The 18,871-nt window shown below is 46.8% G+C and overlaps 1 pseudogene; it reads left to right on the top strand.

The window, feature by feature from the left end:
• Positions 1 to 7,767: 7,767 nt before the first annotated feature.
• On the top strand, positions 7,768 to 12,659 carry Phb1-ps2 (prohibitin 1, pseudogene 2; annotated as a pseudogene).
• The last annotated feature ends 6,212 nt before the right edge of the window (positions 12,660 to 18,871 follow it).

Genomic DNA, 18,871 nt, shown 5'->3' with positions numbered 1-18,871 from the left:
CAGCGTTTGAAAAAAGACGACTACTCATCTGCCAAACTACTTGTTAATCCAGTTTCTGGTTTGTTTCGTTTCTGGGTAGCCCTGGCTCTCCAGGAACTCACCCAGGCTGGCTTCAAACTCTCATGTGCCTCCCATGTGCTGGGATTAAAGGCGTTGTACCACCACCAGCTGGCGAACAGTTTTTACCAAGCGGTTACATTTTGTTAGGATGCTCGAGGAGTCACCTAGTGATGGTTTAGAATGTATAGATGCTGTGCATCCGTTCCATGGAAATTCCACACGCTTTTATACAAGACCCTTGAATACCCCAGAATTTTGATACCCAAGACTCTTGAAACTAGTCACAATGGACACGAGGGATAACTTGATAATTTATCAGGTAACCAATATAACAGAAAACAATATAACTGTGCCACAAATGTTTCCTTTTTTGGAAGTATGTTTTTTACACAGGACTTGAATGGGCTGAGGTTTTCTGAAGTTTAGTACAAAAAAGTGTCTTGGGTATGAATTTTACCCCGCATACTTGAATGTGTCCAAGCAGGTGAAGTATAATTCTGGACCATCAAAATAGCTTAGCAGGTGATGGCACTTGCCACCAAGCCTGATGACGGGAAGTCATGTCGGAAGGAAAGGAGGGACTCATACAAGCTATCCTTTGACCTACACACTCGTGCCTCTGATCTAGAAGTCAGAAGAAAGTTTTAAAAATCTAATTAATTTTACTTTTGAGCTCCCACCTAATAAAGGATGGCGAGCTCATGCTCAATCACAGTTTGTAGACCCGTGGCTACGGCAATCATAAGCCACACATCAATCTTAGGATCGCAGTTGGAGCACTCGAAATCCCGCAGCAACAGTGTTTAGAACCCAGCGTCTCAGAAATGTGGTCCCTTGAAAGTGACAGGTCAGTGGCTTTTTCTTCCATCTGGAGTAGGGCATCGTCAGGGCTGGGAATCCCAGAGCCCATGGTCTAAGAGCACTGCCCCTCCTCAGTCTGGATTCGGTCTTAGGTGGTCGTGGTTTTCACTTCTATCAGAACCTCTCTTCTTCCACTAACTCCTTTTCTGGCCTCTAATGGGAGCTAAGTTCTTTTCTGATTCCCCACCTCACCCAACTTTCTAATGCAAAGTCTTCAGTGATTTGGGCTTTGACCGAAGTCCAGAGGAGAACCTGTCCTTAGGAGCTCCTGCCTTTTGCTCCACCTTTGTCTGAGACCAGCATGCTCTGTGAATTGACAGCCATCACAGGAAGATGAGGAAGGAAGGAAAATTACAAGCAGGACTGAGACACTCTAATGCCTCAACAAATCACCCTTCCATAGATCCTGTTCCTAGTAATCTCCCAGCAGAAACCACAGGCATTCTTTATGCCTCTAAGCACCTTCAAACTGCATTCAAAACCTGGCCCACAAGTCTGGAAATCTCTCTTTGCTAATTTGTTGTACATGAATGCCAAAGAAACCTTTGAATGGTAAATGTGGTGGGAGGGGCAGTTTCCATGGCAACAGTCCAACGCATCCTTCCCCCCCACCCCCTGCAAACCAATTAGATCTTCATTGCAGAGCTGCTGTGAATGAGAAGGTGAGGACAGGGTTCCTGTGCAGGGAGGAGGGGCTGTAAGAGCGGAAGGTCAGAGCATCTGGAGCTACATCCTGAACCCACTGAGCAGTGCTACCTGAGCTTTGGCGGCCTCGGGTTGCTTGCCCTGGACGGCTTGGAGAAAATACCCTCATGACAAAGAAACAGTTTCTTTAATAACAAAGAATGGTCCCAAGCTAACACAGAACACGTTAAACACAATAGAAAAAACAAGCAAAGGTACAAATAGGTATCTGATAGGAGAAGAGAAGAGATGGGGGAATTTTATGGAAATGTCCGGAGTCTCATTCATAATGCAGAAAATACACGTTGAAGGGAACATCACTTTTCTCCTACAGCTTGGGAAAGACCTGAACGTTTCATTAGACACCGTGTTGAAGTGTTTTTTATACACTTGGAGTGCGAAGGTAAATCAATATAATTGCCCAGGAAAGCAACTTAGCAGTTCCTTCTCTAGCAATTCATCCTCCGGCTGTACTTACAGTTAATGTGGGAAAGGGTATTTATTGAAACTTTGTTGGAGGAAATCCTGGGGACAGGTTAAAGGACTGATTGATAGGTCCATCAAGATCCATGCAGACAGCCAGTTCTACTGCCCTGCATCCTCGGTCCCTCTGAAGGGAGTGGTATTGGATGGACTGTCTCCTGCCTCAGTTTGACCTGAGGTAGAAGTGGGATTAGTCACTCTTCTGACAGGACCTGGGCATGGTGGTGTGTGCCTTTTATCTCAGCAGTTGGTAGGAGGAAGCTGGCAGATGTCTGAGTTTTGAGAGTTTTGGGACAGGGCAACAAAGAGAGACTGGAATGCTTCACTTTGGCTCACAGTTTAAGGGATACAGTCCATCATGGTGTATAAATCAGCAATGGAAGCCTGAGGGCGCAGCTGACATACTGGGTCAGCAGGCACGCTGCAGCTGGCTTTCTCTGTCATTCAAGACCCAACCCCTCATTTGGGGGTCTACCCATCCAAATTAACCAAATCTGGGTGCTTCTTCACTAGCTCACCGGGAACAGATTGTGTGTCACAGTTTTGGAGTAAGGGTTTGGTATCCTGGCTAGTTTTACTTCAACTTGATACAAGATGGAGTCATCAGAGAAGAGGGAGACTCAGTTGAGAAAATGTGTCTTTGAGATCAGATTCTAAGGCATTTTCTTAGAGATCATTGTGGGAGGGCCCAGCCCAGCCCACTGTGGGTGGTGCTATCTGTGGGCTGGAGGTCCTCATTTCTCTAAGAAAGCAGGCTCAGCAAGCCATGGGAACCAAGCCAATAAGCAGCACCCCTCCATGGCCTCTGCATCAGCTCCTGCCTCCAGGTTCCTGCCCTGTTTGAGTTCCTATCCTGACTTCTTTCATGATGGACAACTCTGTGGAAGTTTAAATAGGTAAGCCCTTTCCTCTCCAATATGCTTTTTGTTCATGATGACTCATCACAGCAATAGAGACCCTGACTGAGACATTTGGTGAGGCTTTTCCATAGACTAAATGTGTGGGAAGTACCTGGGGAGGGAGAGAGGCAGCCTCCAACTGTGCCAAGTCTCACTGAGAGGAGCATTTGGAACCTGCAGCTGTTCCCCTTCTCCTGGAGAGGAGCATTTGGGGAGATGGCTCAGTTGGAAGTGCCTTGCAGGCATGAAGATCCGAATTTGATTCCCAGAACCTCTTTTCAAAAGGCCACACATCTGGGGCCCCTGATGGCCCAGCAGGTTGGAACACTTGACACCAGGCCTGACGAATAGGTGGATTCCCAAGAGACACACCAGGTAAAGGGAAAGATCCAACGTCTACAGGTTGCCTCTTGCCTCTTTCTCAACCCCCACTATATGTGTGGAACACTCATGGCAGAAAGGACTGACTGCCACATGTTGTCCTCTGTCCTTCACACACACACACACACACACACACACACACACACACACACACACACACACACACACTGTGAGAGTGAGAGCCAGAGATAGAGTGAGAGTGAGAATGAGCCAGGTGTGGCTTCCCACACCTACAATTCTAACACTTGGTAGGTACAGGTAGAGTCAGAGGCTGGAAGATCAGGAGTTTAAGGTCATCCTTGGCTACAATGTAATTTCAAGGACAGCCTGGGTAGGACCCATGACCCTCTCTCAAAAGAAAAGCAAACAAAGGAACACAACTTGAAAAGCCAGACCCAAAAGGAACCAGAGCCGTTTCCAAGGTGTTCCAGAGCAATGCCCAGGGGTTCCGGAGCACAGAGAGGTTCCCGAGCACAGAGGCATTCAGTCTCGTGCCCTCAAGTACATCCCACAGCTGCCGCCTGCCTCTGTGAAGTTGCCAGGCAAATAAAGAGTGAGGAAAATACGATCCACAGTGAGGGTACAAATGATTCAGCTGAAACCCAGACTGGACACAGATACTATAATTAAACGGAGATGCTAAAATAGTTACATTGTGAAAAGAGAGCTGTGGAACACACAAGAAGTCAGAGCAGAAAGACAGCTGAACAAACCTGAGGAAGAGCTAGGGCAACACAGCAGGGGCTCCCACTGACAGGGATGAATGGAGAGAAGGGAGGGAGGGACTGGAGAGCCAGCTCAGCAGGTAGAGCTCTTGCTGCTCCTGCACAGGACCCAAATCACCCCCAGTAACACTTAGGGTGGTTCATAGCCACCTGCAACTCCAGCTCTGGAGGACCCGTGACCCTTTCCCAGTCTCTATGGCCATTACACTCACATACACACACTTCTGCTTCCCTGCGCATAGCATTAAAAAGAAAAACCTTAAAAAAAAAAAAGCCGGAGATGGGGTGCTGAGGCAGGAGGATTGCAGGTTCCAGGCCAGTATGGGCCATGCAGTGAGACCCTGTGTGAAAAAGCTAAAGAAATAATGAATTCAAATTTGGTGGAAATGAGAACTTTATGCATTCAAGATCCTCCGGAAATAGCCAAGTGTGTGCACGCGCGCACACAGACACACATGCACACACACACACGCACACACACACAGACATACCTACACACACACACACACACACACACACACACACACACACACACACACACTGGAAACATACCATAATTAAAACCAGTGATAAAGAGAGAAATCTTAAAAGCAGCTATAAGTTTCAGCTCTCTCGTTTTTTAAAGGTCATTTTCTGCATTAGAATAATGTATGGCAGGGGGTTGGGGATTTAGCTCAGTGGTAGAGCGCTTGCCTAGGAAGCGCAAGGCCCTGGGTTTGGTCCCCAGCTCCGAAAAAAAGAACAAAAAAAAAAAAAAAAAAAAAAAAGGAAGGAATGGCCTTCATAGATTAGAATAATGTATGGCTGTGCTTGTGCACTCGCGTGTGAGTGAAGCTGTGCACCTGCTGTAGTGTGGATGTGGAGGTCGAGGCTGACATCCTGATCTGATGCCTAAGAGGAGAAGGGTGACCGACCTCTAGGACATGAGTCTGCTGCTGTGGTAGTGAACACCGATTGTCACTGCGATGGGACCTACAGTCAGCCAGGGACAAATCTTCATGTATGTTTTAAAGGACGTTTCTAGACTGCATTTATTGAGGTAGAAAGAGCCACCCTACGTGTGAGCAGGATCACTCCAGGGGCTGCTGCTTCAGAATGGGCGAGGAGAGAAAGAGCAGAGCACCAGGCCATCGTCTCCCTCAGCTTCCTGCCTGCGTTTGCACTGTGACCAGCCACCTGCCACTGTGACTCCCAGGCTTAATGGATTGTACCCCAAAAACTGAGCTCAAGTAAACCTGCTTTTGCTGGATATTTTACCACAGCAAGAAGGAAAGCAGTGGTGCAGCTGCCGTCTAGGACTCTGGCTTTCTGAATACGTCAAGGCTCAGAGATTCAATTCCTCTTCAGATCCGGGCTCTGAGGAGCCCCTCAAATCTGCAGATCTCTGTATCATCACAAGGGAGATGGGAGGGAGAGAAAAAACAAGCTTGTACAAGCTTTTATTTAAGTATCGATCTCATTTTTAACTGTGTGTATGCACATGTGTGCATGGCGTAGTTTCCTTCCAAACACAGAAGAGGACGGCAGATGCTGGGAATTGGAGTTACAGGTGGTTGTGACCCATCTGATGTGGGTGCTGGGGACTGAGCTCAGGTTCTAAGAACAGTACCCACTCCCCACTGCTCGCCTCTCTCCAGCCCCTCCACTGTGATTTTAAGAACACCCGTCTTATTCACAGTGGCTCCTCAGTTACGTCCTAATTACTTCCTCCAAAGCCCCACCACCTCACCTCCTGCCATCGAATCGATGTTCGTTATGAATTCAAAATTTAAACAGGGGAGACAAAAACTCCAGTCCCGTGGGTGTGGCTCACTTGTAGAGCTCTTGCTTTGCATAAAAAAAAAACATATTTCAGATATAGAAGCCAGACCAACTTAGCCCCATTACCTGACAGAGTAGACAGAATACAGAGGGATGCCCACCGGGCAGAAAGCAAACCTGGATTTGGATTAACACAAGAAGCAAAGAGCACCAGGGAAGAGGTTTGTCAGTTCCTTTCTCCCTTTGGTTTAAGATTTATTTTTATGTACATTGGTGTTTTACCTGTATTTATGCCTGTGTGAGGGCACCAGGGTTCCCTGGAACTGGAGTTACAGTCAGCTGTGAGCTGCCATGTGTGTGCTGGAAATTGAACCTGGATCCTCAAAAAGAGCAGCCAGTGCTCTTAAACCATTGAGCAATCTTTCCTGCCCAAACAGGCGCTTTCTAGTGCTTCTCCTGTGGACAGAGTCCCGAGCTGAAGCAAGGGCTTCAGGCTGCACCTTGTCCTTCACCTTTCTTTAGGGATTGCCCTCGAATGGCTGACGATGTCTGCCGATAAGACCCGGAGACTACGCGTTGGCAGCTCAGGAGCAATGACTGAGTTGGAAGGAAAGCCCTTTCCTTGTCTAGGAGGTTACATGTTACAAGCTTCCCCTTGGATTTCCCTGTGGGATTAAGGTGAAGACAGGCTCCACCAGGATCACCTTACATTACAGGCAGGATCAAATGCCTGAAAGGGAAAGCATGGGGTCTTCCTCATTCTTCTGTGTCCCGCCATTATCCCCAGCACAGGCTGGGGTTCCCCACAACTGTAGTGTTGGAACACAAATTCCTCACATGGGGAAGCTTCGTGTGCCCTATAGCTACCTTTGAAATGCCCTCTGGACCACGCTTCAGCTGCTCTTCCTGCCAAGGCAGTGGATCAGTAGCCCCTAATGATGTTGTCCATTAAAGACAGTTATCTCTAAGTGGCAGAATTACTGATGAATTCCCTTCATTTTGGTCCTTTGTTAAAAGGAAGACAATGTGCCCCCTCACCCCTTTCTCCTGCTCCTCGATGCGCAGTGCTAACAGTCACCTGGTATTTATTTTCAGGAACCCCTAATTGCAGCTCATCAAGCGTTTATCTCTCATTTACAAGTTCTCCCCGCAGGTACATTTTTAGCCATCCTCAGTAAGGCAACATAATTGCAGGAGAGTCTATAGAAGAGAGCCAAAGAGAAAGTAACAAGCAACATCAAGGCTTTCATCACTTAAGCACAGAGACCACCACAGAGATGGGCAAGAGAAGACATCTCCAGTGGGACACAGACCCAGGGAAGGAGCTCAGGCAGAAACCCACCCAGCATGCCGATTTCATATTTAATTTGTGCCTCAGAGCCCGACTAAGGCCTGTTTTCCTTTTCCAAAATGTATTTATTTCGATTTTGAGGATGAAAAAGTGTGTGTGGATCAGCTTACCCTGCTTTTGCTATTCAGAATATGAGCAGTTAAAATAAATTTTGGACTTATAATCCTAGGACAGCCACTCCCAGTTCTCCTGGCCCCTAGGGAAGCAGAGACTGAGGTTAGTTAGGGAAACATGCCACTCTACAGAACCTGCTGTCCCTGCTAACCATGGGCATGAGAGTTCCTACCTGAACAGTAGGGTTTTCCTTATTTCATGTTCGACCACACACACCCCTGCTGAAGACTCCCTCATGCTTCACGTATTATCCCCTTCCCCTGTCAAGTACGATCCAAAATCCCACTTGCCCTGTGACGGCAGTCTGCACATGAAAAATTAAGCTATCATTTATAAAGTGTCTTAGAAAAACTGAAAGTTATTAAGCATATATGTGCATGTATGTATATATGGGGAGGGGTCTGTGGTAGTATGAAGACTGAGGTCCAAAACTGCGGGGCATGGAATCATGGAATCCCCTGGAGCTGGAGTTACAGGTGGCTGTGAACCGTTTGAAGTGTGTGCTGGAACTGAACTTAGGTCTTCTGCCAAGAGCAAGTACTCTCGACATCTGAGTCACTCCCAGGCCCAGCCCTGTGTAATCACTGAGCCACCCCATGGTGGAATGTCTTGCCATCACCTTCGGTGTAGCGTTGGGGGACAGGGACCAGAACTTTGTGCGCGTGAGATGGACGTTCTGCCACTAGGCCAGGTTGCTAGCCCACTTTATTCTATTCTATTCTTTGTTGGGTTTGGTGTGGAGCCTAGAAAAAACAAGTCACTTCAGACACAGAAGCTTAAAAATGAAAGTTTTATTTTCTGAACACATAAGGAAGGCAGGAAATTCAGGATCTGAACCCCATCCCCAAATGGAGATTTTATAACATTTTTAATAACATTTTATAACATTTTTTTATAGGATGGGAACAAAAAGCAAAGGGAGCAGGTAGGCTGTTGCATTGAATACTTAACATTGGTGACTGGGTCTTATCTGGGTCACCTTGTTTTGAGATCCTTGAGTCGGCTTTTGCAGCCACATCCCTCCTGGACTCTGCTCTGGAATTTTGGAATAAGGGAACAAAGCCTGGCCAAGCTGCACACAGTCAATTAAGTCAGGACAGGCAGCACATTCAAGACTCGAGTGCCTTAGGTTGGATGACAGGATAACAGCATCTTCTCTTTCCTCCCCTTCCTGGTTAACAGACAAACCTGAAACATCTGAGGAAGCAGGATAGGAGTGGGTTCTGGGGCCTGGGAACGTGAGGTCTGTTTCAACCCTGCCAGCAAGGTGGAACTCCTTTCTGAGATGGCTGAACTCTGGAAATTCCTAACACCCCCACCCCCGGCTTTATGTACCTGAATCAAATCTTTGATGTTCTGCCTCCTGTTTGGTTCTTTTAACTTAGCATTTCAGCCTGTTAGGTGGGACAAGGGACGAAGTACTCTCTTCTGTAACTACTTCCTGCTGACATTAGGACGCTGTTCTTGGGGGCCCGGGAAGGCTGAAAGGCTAGTCAAAGGCTGCAGTGAGGGGGTTGGGGATTTAGCTCAGTGGTAGAGCACCTGCCTAGCAAGCGCAAGGCCCTGGGTTCTGTCCCCAGCTCCGGAAAAAAAGAAAAAAAAAAAAAAAAAAAGAAGCCTGCAGTGAGGCATCCATCAGAAGCAGCTGATTGGCTGATCCAGCTGGATGACAGCGCAGTCACATCAGCAGGACTGGTGACAGTGGCTCTCAGTAAGTCCAGAGCTCGGCAGTGTGCAGTCCACAGAAGATCCCTGGATGGTGGCGTCTGTCAGCCAGGAGAAAATCTGCTGAGATGATATAGACTTAACGTTTTAGAAAAAGATTTTAGAAAAAGATTTAGGGGGGTCTGGAAGACAAAAGGAATAGATTTATGCCTTTGAGATCTAATACAACGTATAGATTTGGGTTAAAAAGCATGAACATTCTCCTCAGTCCAGAGGGCTAGATACACAGATGAACAGAGATGTTTTTAGCATGAGAAGAACCTTTAAGTCTATATCCAGAAGGCAACCAAAGGGAATTTAAAACCTTGAGCTTGCGACCAAATTCTCAGCAGCCAGCATTCCAGCTTCTCAGAACTCCATTGTTCAATGTTAAAATTCTGAAATTTGAAATTTTTCTAACCCTAGCATGGTCAGGGGAGAAATAGGAAACATTTTCCATTTCTCATGGACCTTAAATCATTTTCTTATGTCTCTACAACTTGTGTTTACTTTTCCCCATCTTTATTAAATTGAGTATTTCTTATTTACATTTCAATTGTTATTCCCTTTCCCGGTTTCCAGGCCAACATCCCCCTAACTCCTCCCCCCTTCTATATGGGTGTTCCCCTCCCCATCCTCCCCCCATTATTGCCCTCCCCCCAACAATCCTGTTCACTGGGGGTTCAGTCTTGGCAGGACCAAGGGCTTCCCCTTCCACTGGTGCTCTTACTAGGCTATTCATTGCTACCTATGAGGTCAGAGTCCAGGGTCAGTCCATGTATGGTCTTTGGGTAGTGGCTTAGTCCCTGGAAGCTCTGGTTGGTTGGCATTGTTGCTCATATGGGGTCTCAAGCCCCTTCAAGCTCTTCCAGTCCTTTCTCTGATTCCTTCAACGGGGGTCCCGTTCTCAGTTCAGTGGTTTGCTGCTGGCATTCGCCTATGTATTTGCCGTATTCTGGCTGTGTCTCTCAGGAGAGATCTACATCTGGTTCCTGTCAGCCTGCACTTCTTTGTTTCATCCATCTTATCTAGTTTGGTGGCTGTATATGTATGGACCACATGTTGTGTTTACATTTTTACACTTGATCTTAGCCAAAAGGCCGAGAAGCGATGTGTTTACATTTTTAAATAATTGTTTTAGCCCCTCCAATCTTTACAAGCTCCATTACCAACCTTGGAGCACTTTCTTAGACATTCCAACTTTCATAACTTACTTACCAACCATAAAATGCTGCAGTAGATTTAAATCCTCATAACTTAAGCTCATGTCCTCAGAGCTCACAGCTCTTATCTTTGTTCCTATCCAGTCATTCATCACGAGACACGGGTGGTCGATCACAGGGAGCAGTCGTTAAAATGAAGGTCTGTTAGATCTTTTAACACGGAGCCGAGAGCAAGGCGAGCCTGTCTGCCTATTTTTTAGTATAGGAGACCTAGTAGTTTTCAAACTAATGAACTGACTAATGAACTAGCACACTGCTAGGTTACCTTGGGGTAAGGCGTTAGCTATTGTTCTGAAGCTGTCAAGTTACAATTATAGTTTAGCCATCAATATAATCAGAGACCTGAGAAGAGTAAAGTGTGATCCAAATGGCCTATGTATCAATTAAAATGACAGACTGGTCCACTTTCCATTACCTTGACAGTTGCCCCAGGCTCCTGTGTCTCCATGGCACCGAGGCAGAGGCAGTCTTTGGCCTCGGACCCTGAAGATGAAGGGGCTTTTCCTGTGGGAAGACTGACCTCACCTTGTCCATGCACCGTGTGGCAATCAATTCTCCAGTGTCCTGTGTCCACAGCCCAGGCCAGGCCAAGGACAGCAGGACAGTTAAGCTCAGTGGTTATCATACCACAGTTCAGGTGATGACCTTCGTGACTGTGCCTTTCTCTTCTTGGAGACTTTGGGGAGTCACTGAGGATTTGGGAGTCTCTGTCCATCCTGGTAAGTTTAAACATTAAACGCCACATTCAGCAGATCTGATAGGTTTGATGCCTACTTACTACCTAGCATATCAGAGTTACACCATCTATGTCTGTTTTAGTGCTGTTCTAAACTGTACCTTGCAAACATAAGGCAGGAGACCAAGTAAAGCTTGTCTTGTAATTAGTTACATTGGTATTTAGCATGGATACAGTCAAATACATTTCTGAACATGTTTAAGGCTTTGATCATTTTTAATGTTACTATCAACTTGTATTTTTTTAATTATAGATGTTCTCATGAGACTAGGATTTTGGTTCCATAGTTTTGAGTTGAAGCTCTTATATCAAACATAAAACTTTCTTACCGATAATCACTGTTCATAGGAGTCCAGGGACTTTCCTGATCTTTTTTGTTTGTTTGTTTTCTTTTTTTTCGGAGCTGGGAACGGAACCCAGGGCCTTGCACTTGCTAGGCAAGCGCTCTACCACTGAGCTAAATCCCCAACCCCTTTCCTGATCTTTTTATGTGCATATCTTCATAAAACATAGGTTTTCTGTAGGATTAAATTCATAAAAAACCTACAGCTTATAAACACGTAAAGTGATTATTATACTTTTATACTTCTGTCTTTTTTTTTTTTTTTTTTTTTTGGAGCTGGGGACCTAACCCAGGGCCTTGTGCTTGCTAGGCAAGCGCTCTACCACTGAGCTAAATCCCCAACCCCACGTAAAGTGATTATTAAAAGACAAGGCTAGGGGGAATTCATGTGGAGGTCAGAGTGGAAACAGGCGCGAGTGGAAGCAACAGAAGGAGTCATGGCTGCCAAAGTGAAAAGTTCGGCGTGACGTGGATGCTAGACACAGAGCTGCCATCTTTGACCGATTCCGTGGCCCGTGGCGTACAGGACATTGTGGTAGGGGAAGGGACTCACGTTCTCAACCCTTGGGTACAGAAGCCAATTATCTTTGACTGCAGCTCTCGACCAGGGAATGTACCAGTCATCACTGGTGGCAAAGACTTGCAGAACGTCAACATCGTACTTCACATCCTCTTCCGGCCGGTGGCCAGCCAGCTTCCTCATATCTACACCAGCATTGGCGAGGACTAAAATGAGCGGGCACTGCCGTCTATCACCACAGAGATCCTCAAGTCGGTGGTGGCTCGATTTGATGCTGGAGAATTGATTACCCAGCGAGCGGTGGTCTCCAGGCAGGCGAGCGATGACCTCACAGAGCAAGCCGCAAACCTTTGGGCTCATCCTGGATGACGCGTCCCTGACACATCTGACCTTCAGGAAGGAGTTCACAGAGGCGGTGGAAGCCAACCAGGTGGCTCAGCAGGAAGTAGAGAGCCAGATTTGTGGTGGAAAAGGCTGAGCAGAAGGCGGCAGCCATCATCTCTGGTGAGGGTAACTCCAAGGCAGCTGAGCTGCTTGCCAACTCGCTGGCCACAGCTGGTGATAGCCTGATGGAGCTGCGTAAGCTGGAGGCTGCTGAGAACATTGCTTACCAGCTGTTCCACTCTCAGAACATCACCCACCTGCCAGCAGGGCAGTCCGTGCTCCTCCAGCTCCCCTAGTGAGGCCAACCAGGCCACGGCTTCCATCACACTGAATGACCCTTCCTTCTGCCCCACCCCAGAAATCACAATGAAATTTAATGATTGGCTCAATGTGAAGGAAATAAAGGTAAAAGGTAAAATCACTCCAGATCTCAAAAAAAAAAAAAAAAAAAAAAAAGACAAGGCTAGACATTTTTATAGCTATTGTGGCGATTTTTAACCTTTTTCATTTAGCAAGTCTCCAAAATTTTAAAAAGTTTAAAATCTCTCAATTGTGTTTTTATATTAAAATAGAGTACCTAAGTAAAGAGACAGAACCTAATTATAATTTTCTGAAGGCAAAACCAGGTTCTGACAGTGTAAACATTTTAGTGTTTTTAAAATGAACACCAAGTGGGATATTTTCATGTTACAAAGTTTGGTTGCCAGCAAGTAAAGTTCTTGTGTACAAATGCATGGAGGTCCAGCTTCAACACCTCATTAAAGAAACATGGTTTTAAATCCTACCTTTTATAAGTTTGGATTTTAAGACAGGACAGTAGTTACATGAAAATATTATCCCACTTCACCAGTATCTTTGGAGACCTGTGTCCTTGGTCACCTCATGTTGTCCAGAGTGGTACCAACCCTGAGTTACTCATTTTAAAACTAGCTTTGTTACAGTTGTTATAGGTTTCTAACTATACATAAGTTATAAGCCAGTTTTATCTATAACCAAGTCATGTAGACACAGTAAGCTTAGATTTAAGACTAGTCAGGAATAAGAACATGGCCACACATTCAAGACAGACAGACCTTCCCTTAGTTTTAATATCAAGGGAGGGACACCTTGCTACCTGCCGAATCCAGTGGACTGAGGCAGGAGGAAAGGGTTCATTTGGCTTACATTGTATTCTCACAGCACTGTCCGTCATCCAAGGAGGTCAGGACAGGAAGCAGTGGATGCAGAGGCCATGGAGGGGTGCTTTGTCCTGGCTTGCTCTTCATGGCTTGCTCAGTCAGGTTTCTTAGAGAACCCAGGACCACCAGCCCAGGCATGGTACCACCCACAATCCGCTGGGCCCTTCCCCATTAGGACTAGTTAGAAAATGTGTTGCAGCTGATCTTACAGAGGCATATTTCTTTTTCTAAATGCAAGTCCCCTCCTTTCAGATAGCTCTAGCTTGTGTCAAGTTGACATTAAGACTGGCTTGCACAATTGACCCATTGTCAACACACAAAAGCATCACTATTAAGCCACAGCCCTTCCTTTCCTTTTTTTGTTTACTTAAATCCTGATTGCTACCCCCCATCCTAGCCTCCCCTCTCGCAGTCCCTCCCCCATCCCACTTCTGAGAGGGTGGAAGGCCCCCTTGGGTATCAACTCACCTCTACACATCAAAACACTGCAGGGGCTGGGGATTTAGCTCAGTGGTAGAGCGCTTGCCTAGGAAGCACAAGGCCCTGGGTTCGGTCCCCAGCTCCGAGAGAAAAAAAAAAAAAAAAAAAAGAACAACAACAACAAAAAAAACACTGCAAGACTCAGTGCATCTTCTCCCACTAAGGTCAGATAAGGAAGCCCAATTTTGAGAACAGAATTCGCAGGCAGGCAATGACTAAATTTAGCAACAGTCCCGCTTCAGTTGTTGGGGAAACCCTCCTGTCTTATTCATCTCCAAGGTCTTACGTTAAGAACATAACATAGGGCGCTCCCAGAGACTGGAACACCAAACACACCAAACAGCATACAAGGGCTGGACCCAGGTCTCCTGCATAGATGTGGCCGGCGCACAGCTTGGTCTTCATAGATTCCCCAACAACTGTTGTGGGGGCTCACCCTGACTCTGTTGCCTGCCTGTAGATACCGTCCCCCACCCCCCGACACATAACTGGGTGTCTTGTTTGGCCTTGGTAGGAGAAGATAGCACATGTCCTCAGTAATCTGTCCTCAGTAATCCGAGCTGCCAAGTGGGTTGGTGCCCAGGGGGAATGTCCTCCTTCTCAGAAGAGAATGGGAAGAGGGGACTGGAGAGGGGTTTTTTTTTGGGGGGGTGCAATCAGGAAGCAAATAAGTTAGTGGAAAAACTAAACAAAAATAGATTAACTGTAAGAGTTGTACAATTTTTACAAATTCAAACGCACTAAAATTTCAGTCCCTTTAAAATAGCCATTTTTTTTTTCCTATATCCAAAGTCTTTTAAAACTCAAAGTCTCCACTGTGGGCTCCAGTAAATGGAGAGTTAAATACTTCACCATTTCAAGAGGTAACACCCTGGGCATAGTCAATCTGAACAAAGCAAAACCAAACCCCAGCAATGTAAATAACCCAGTGTCCAATATCTGGGATTCACTCACGATGCTGGACTCCTCCAAAGGGGTTATGTCAGTCTTCCAGCTCTGCCTTCTACAGCACACAGAACTCATCTTCTTGGTCCTGGCTGGCTCTGTTCTCCTGCTGCTTCTCTTCTTGGTAGTCATCCATGGTTCTAGTTATCTCCAAAACGCTGGGTCTTCTACAACTGGCTGCACATTTCACCAGTAGAATCTTAGACTCTCTGTACTGGCTGGTTTCCTGTGTCAGCTTGACACAAGCTGGAGCTATCACAGAAAAGGAGCCTCCTTTGAGGAAATGCCTCCATGAGACCCAGCTGTAAGGCATTTTCTCAATTAGTGATCAAGCAGGGAGGACCCAGCCCATTGTGCGTGATGCCATCCCTGGGCTGATAGTCTTGGGTTCTATAAGAAAGCAAGCTGAGCAAGCCAGGGGAAGCAAGCCAGTAAGTAACATCCCTCCATGGCCTGTGCATCAGCTCCTGCTTCCTGACCTGCTTGAGTTCCAGTCCTGACTTCCTTTGGTGATGAACAGCAATGTGGAAGTGTGAGCTGAATAAACCCTTTCCTCCCCAACTTGCTTCTTGGTCATGTTAGTGCAGGAATAGAAACCCTCACTAAGACACTCTTCATGGTGCAAAGCCTCAACTTTTTTTGCATGACCCCTTCAGTCTTGGACCATCAACTGCCACTGAGGCTGTGCCTTCACCAGTGGCCTCTCCTGGCCTCTCCCAGTGCCAAGCCTCAGCTGCAGTCCATGACCCATTCATGCCTTCAGAACCAGTACCATCTGGATGAGTCTTAAATTAACAAGTTGTTCAGCTGCCAGCATGAGGAACAATCTTGGCCACCTCTGCAATCTCTGCAGATTCTCAAACATTTTCTAGATCCCACCTCAACAATGGGGGTCTCACAGCATTCTTCAGGTCCAGCTGACCAGCACCAAGTGTTCCAGCAACACAAAGGTTTCACTTTAGTAGATCTAGTATCTTGTTAATCATAACCGATTCTCCGACCTCAGCTAGCCAGAACCAGAGAATCTTAGCTCAAACTAGCAAAGGGCCTAGACAGTCTTTAAAATTTCCTCTGAAACGCCACGAGCCAGGCCTCCATCACCCGCACTGCTCTCAGCATTCTTCTCTTGCAGGCTCCCACCGAACAACTCACTGAGCTCTTTGAACCAATGTCTTTTCTAGGCCATCGTTCCATGGTCTTAACACAGACTTCCCCAAAACGTGGTCAGGTCTGCCACAGCAGTGCTCCCCTTCTGGTACCAACTTGCCTTTGTTGGGGTTTCTACTACTGTGAGGAAACACCATGACCAAAAAGCAGGGTGAAGAGGAAAGGATCTATTCGGCCCGGCTTCCACAGCACTGTTCATCATCAAAGGAAGTCCACACAGGAACGCAAACAGGACAGGAACCTCAAGGCAGGAAGTGAAGCAGAGACCATGGAAGGTGCTACTTACTCCCTCCCTGTGGCTTGCTCAGTCTGCTTTCTTATAGAACCCAGGACCACCTGTCCTGGGATGGCTCCACCCACAATGGGCTAGCACCTGCCCCACCAACCACTAATGAATGAAATGCCTTACACCTGGATCTTGTGGCAGCATTTTCTCAATCCTGGCCCCCTCTTTTCAGATGACTCTAGTTTGTGTCAAGCTGACATAAAATTAGCCGGCCCACCTATCTTTAACTTCTTTGAGGAACTTCCAAACTTTTCCCCACAATGGCTACACCATGCTGCATTCCCACCAGCCGGCCATGTTAAGGGCTTTAGCTCTCCACAGCTGTATGAACACAAGTGTGTGTGTGTGTGTGTGTGTGTGTGTGTGTGTGTGTGTGTGTGTACACGTGCACATCTGGGCCATGGCATGCATGTGGAGACCAGACAGGGCAACTTAGAGGAGTCGGTTATCTTTCTATCATGTGACACCTTAGTATCGAGATCAGGTAGTCAGGTTTGGCACCAAGTGTCTCTACCCACTGGACCATCTTGCTAGTCCTGCTTTTATGTGTGGGCATTTTGCCTCTGTGAATGTATGTGTATCACATGCGTGCATCTTGCCTGCAGATGTCAGAAGGGGACATTAGATCCTCTAGACCCAGAGTTACAAGTGGTTGTGAGCCACCACGGGGTGCTAGGACCGTTATGTAGCCCCAGATGGCAGGGTCACAATGATCTGAATTAGCCTCCCAAGAGCCGAGGTCACAGGCTGGCACCGCTCACCTGGCACAAGCACAGTACTCTCAAGTTATTTCCCCCCCCTAACACCCTGTCTTGGATTGTTGGAGACAATTTATTTAGCATTTTTATTATTTTCCCTGTAAAGAAAAGAATGTGTTAGGAGGTAGTTTCCTGAGTTCAGCCATCTCAGAAATGAGTTCCACCTTGCTGGCAGGGTCAAAACAGATTTCACGTTCCCAGGCCCCAGAACCCACTCCTATCCTGCTTCCTCAGATGTTTCAGGTTTGTCTGTTAACCAGGAAGGGGAGGAAGGAGAAGACGCTGTTATCCTGCCATCTAACCTAAGGCACATGAGTCTTGAATGTGCTGCCTGTCCTGTCTTAATCGACTGTGTGCAGCTTGGCCAGGCTTTGTTCCCTTATTCCAAAATTCCAGAGCAGAGTCCAGGAGGGACGTGGCTGCAAAAGCTGACTCAAGGACCCTGAAACCAGGTGACCCAGATAAGGCCCAGTCACCAATTTTAAGTGTTCAATGCCAAAAGCCCACTGGCTCCCTTTGCTTTGCGTTCCCACCGTATAAAAATGTTGTACAAGCTCCCTTCCAGATCAGGGTTCGCATCCCAAACTGGCCTCCTCTCTGAATGCTTAGAAAATAAATCCTCTGTGTCGGAAGCAAGTGAGTTTTCTCAGTTTCTACCCTGAACCCTACAGAGAGACACACAAAAATAAGAACAACTTTGAGGGAATTGAGACTGTCCTGGATAGGACATTTGACCTGATTTTCCCCCCCTTTTTGACAAAGGGCTTCATTGTGTTGTAGCCTTGGCTGGCTTAGAACTCACTAGGTAGACCAGGCTGTCCTTGAGCTCAGAGATCTAACAGACCCCCCTGCTTAGTGCTGGTGTTAAAGGTGTGTACAACCCTGTCTGGATTAGCTGGGTCCTTGGAGAGTATGAAATGTGAGAGGAGAGAGCAGGCCAAGAGCTAGGAGTGCTTGTTCCTGACTTGTTCTTGGCTGAGCATTTGGAACACGTGTGTCTGACTTGGGTTCAGTTCACAGCATGCACGTGGCAGCTCATAACTATTTAACCCCAGTTCCAGCCTCCAGCACTGTCTCTGGGCTTCCCACAAGAGTCAGGCTCACACATGGTACAGAACCATATGGGCTGGCAAACCCCCATACAAATGAAATAAGGTAAACAAACAGGAAGCAGGGCTACAGATGCAGTTCACTGTGTAGTATGCTTGCCCAGTGTGCACAAAGCCCTGGATTTGACCCCAGCACTGCGTAAAACAGGCTCAGTGGCACACAGCTGTAATCTCATTGCTCAGGGAGGTGAAGGAAGGATTAAATTTAAGGTTATCTGCAATGCCAGCTTGGGCTATAGGAGACCTCGTCTCAATAATAAATACATTCATAAATAAATACATTTTTTAAAAAGGAAGGGATTTTAAGCCTTCTTGGTTCTTACAAATCTCCTCCCCCTATCTACAGCTCAGTTGGCCTATCTGTCACATGTATGCAACCTGTCTTTCCCCCGTCCCATGCATACAACCTGTCTCTCCTGGTCACATGCATGCAACCTGTCTCTTTCCACCTGTCCGGTACATGCAACCTGTCTGTCCCTAGTGTGTGTCACAACAATGAGAGAACTGGTAAAGAGCGCTGTATTCAGCAGACAGCAGTAGCACAAAGCAGACTTTTGCATTGCGTTGCAGCTTTAAGTGTGGGACACAGCTCCAGGGTTTAAGCCTCCAGGCTCCGCCTGAGGGCGACATTACTTAGTCCAGAGCCAAATGCCTTCATAGGGTGAGCCCACCTTCAAACTTCTCCCATGGAGCCCTTTCACCTAGAATTGGCAGTGCTA

Source organism: Rattus norvegicus, chromosome 8 (genome assembly GCF_021556685.1).
Source record: "Rattus norvegicus strain SHRSP/BbbUtx chromosome 8, alternate assembly SHRSP_T2T, whole genome shotgun sequence".
NCBI classification, from domain to species: domain Eukaryota; kingdom Metazoa; phylum Chordata; class Mammalia; order Rodentia; family Muridae; genus Rattus; species Rattus norvegicus.
This window is presented reverse-complemented; position numbering and strand designations above follow the sequence as displayed.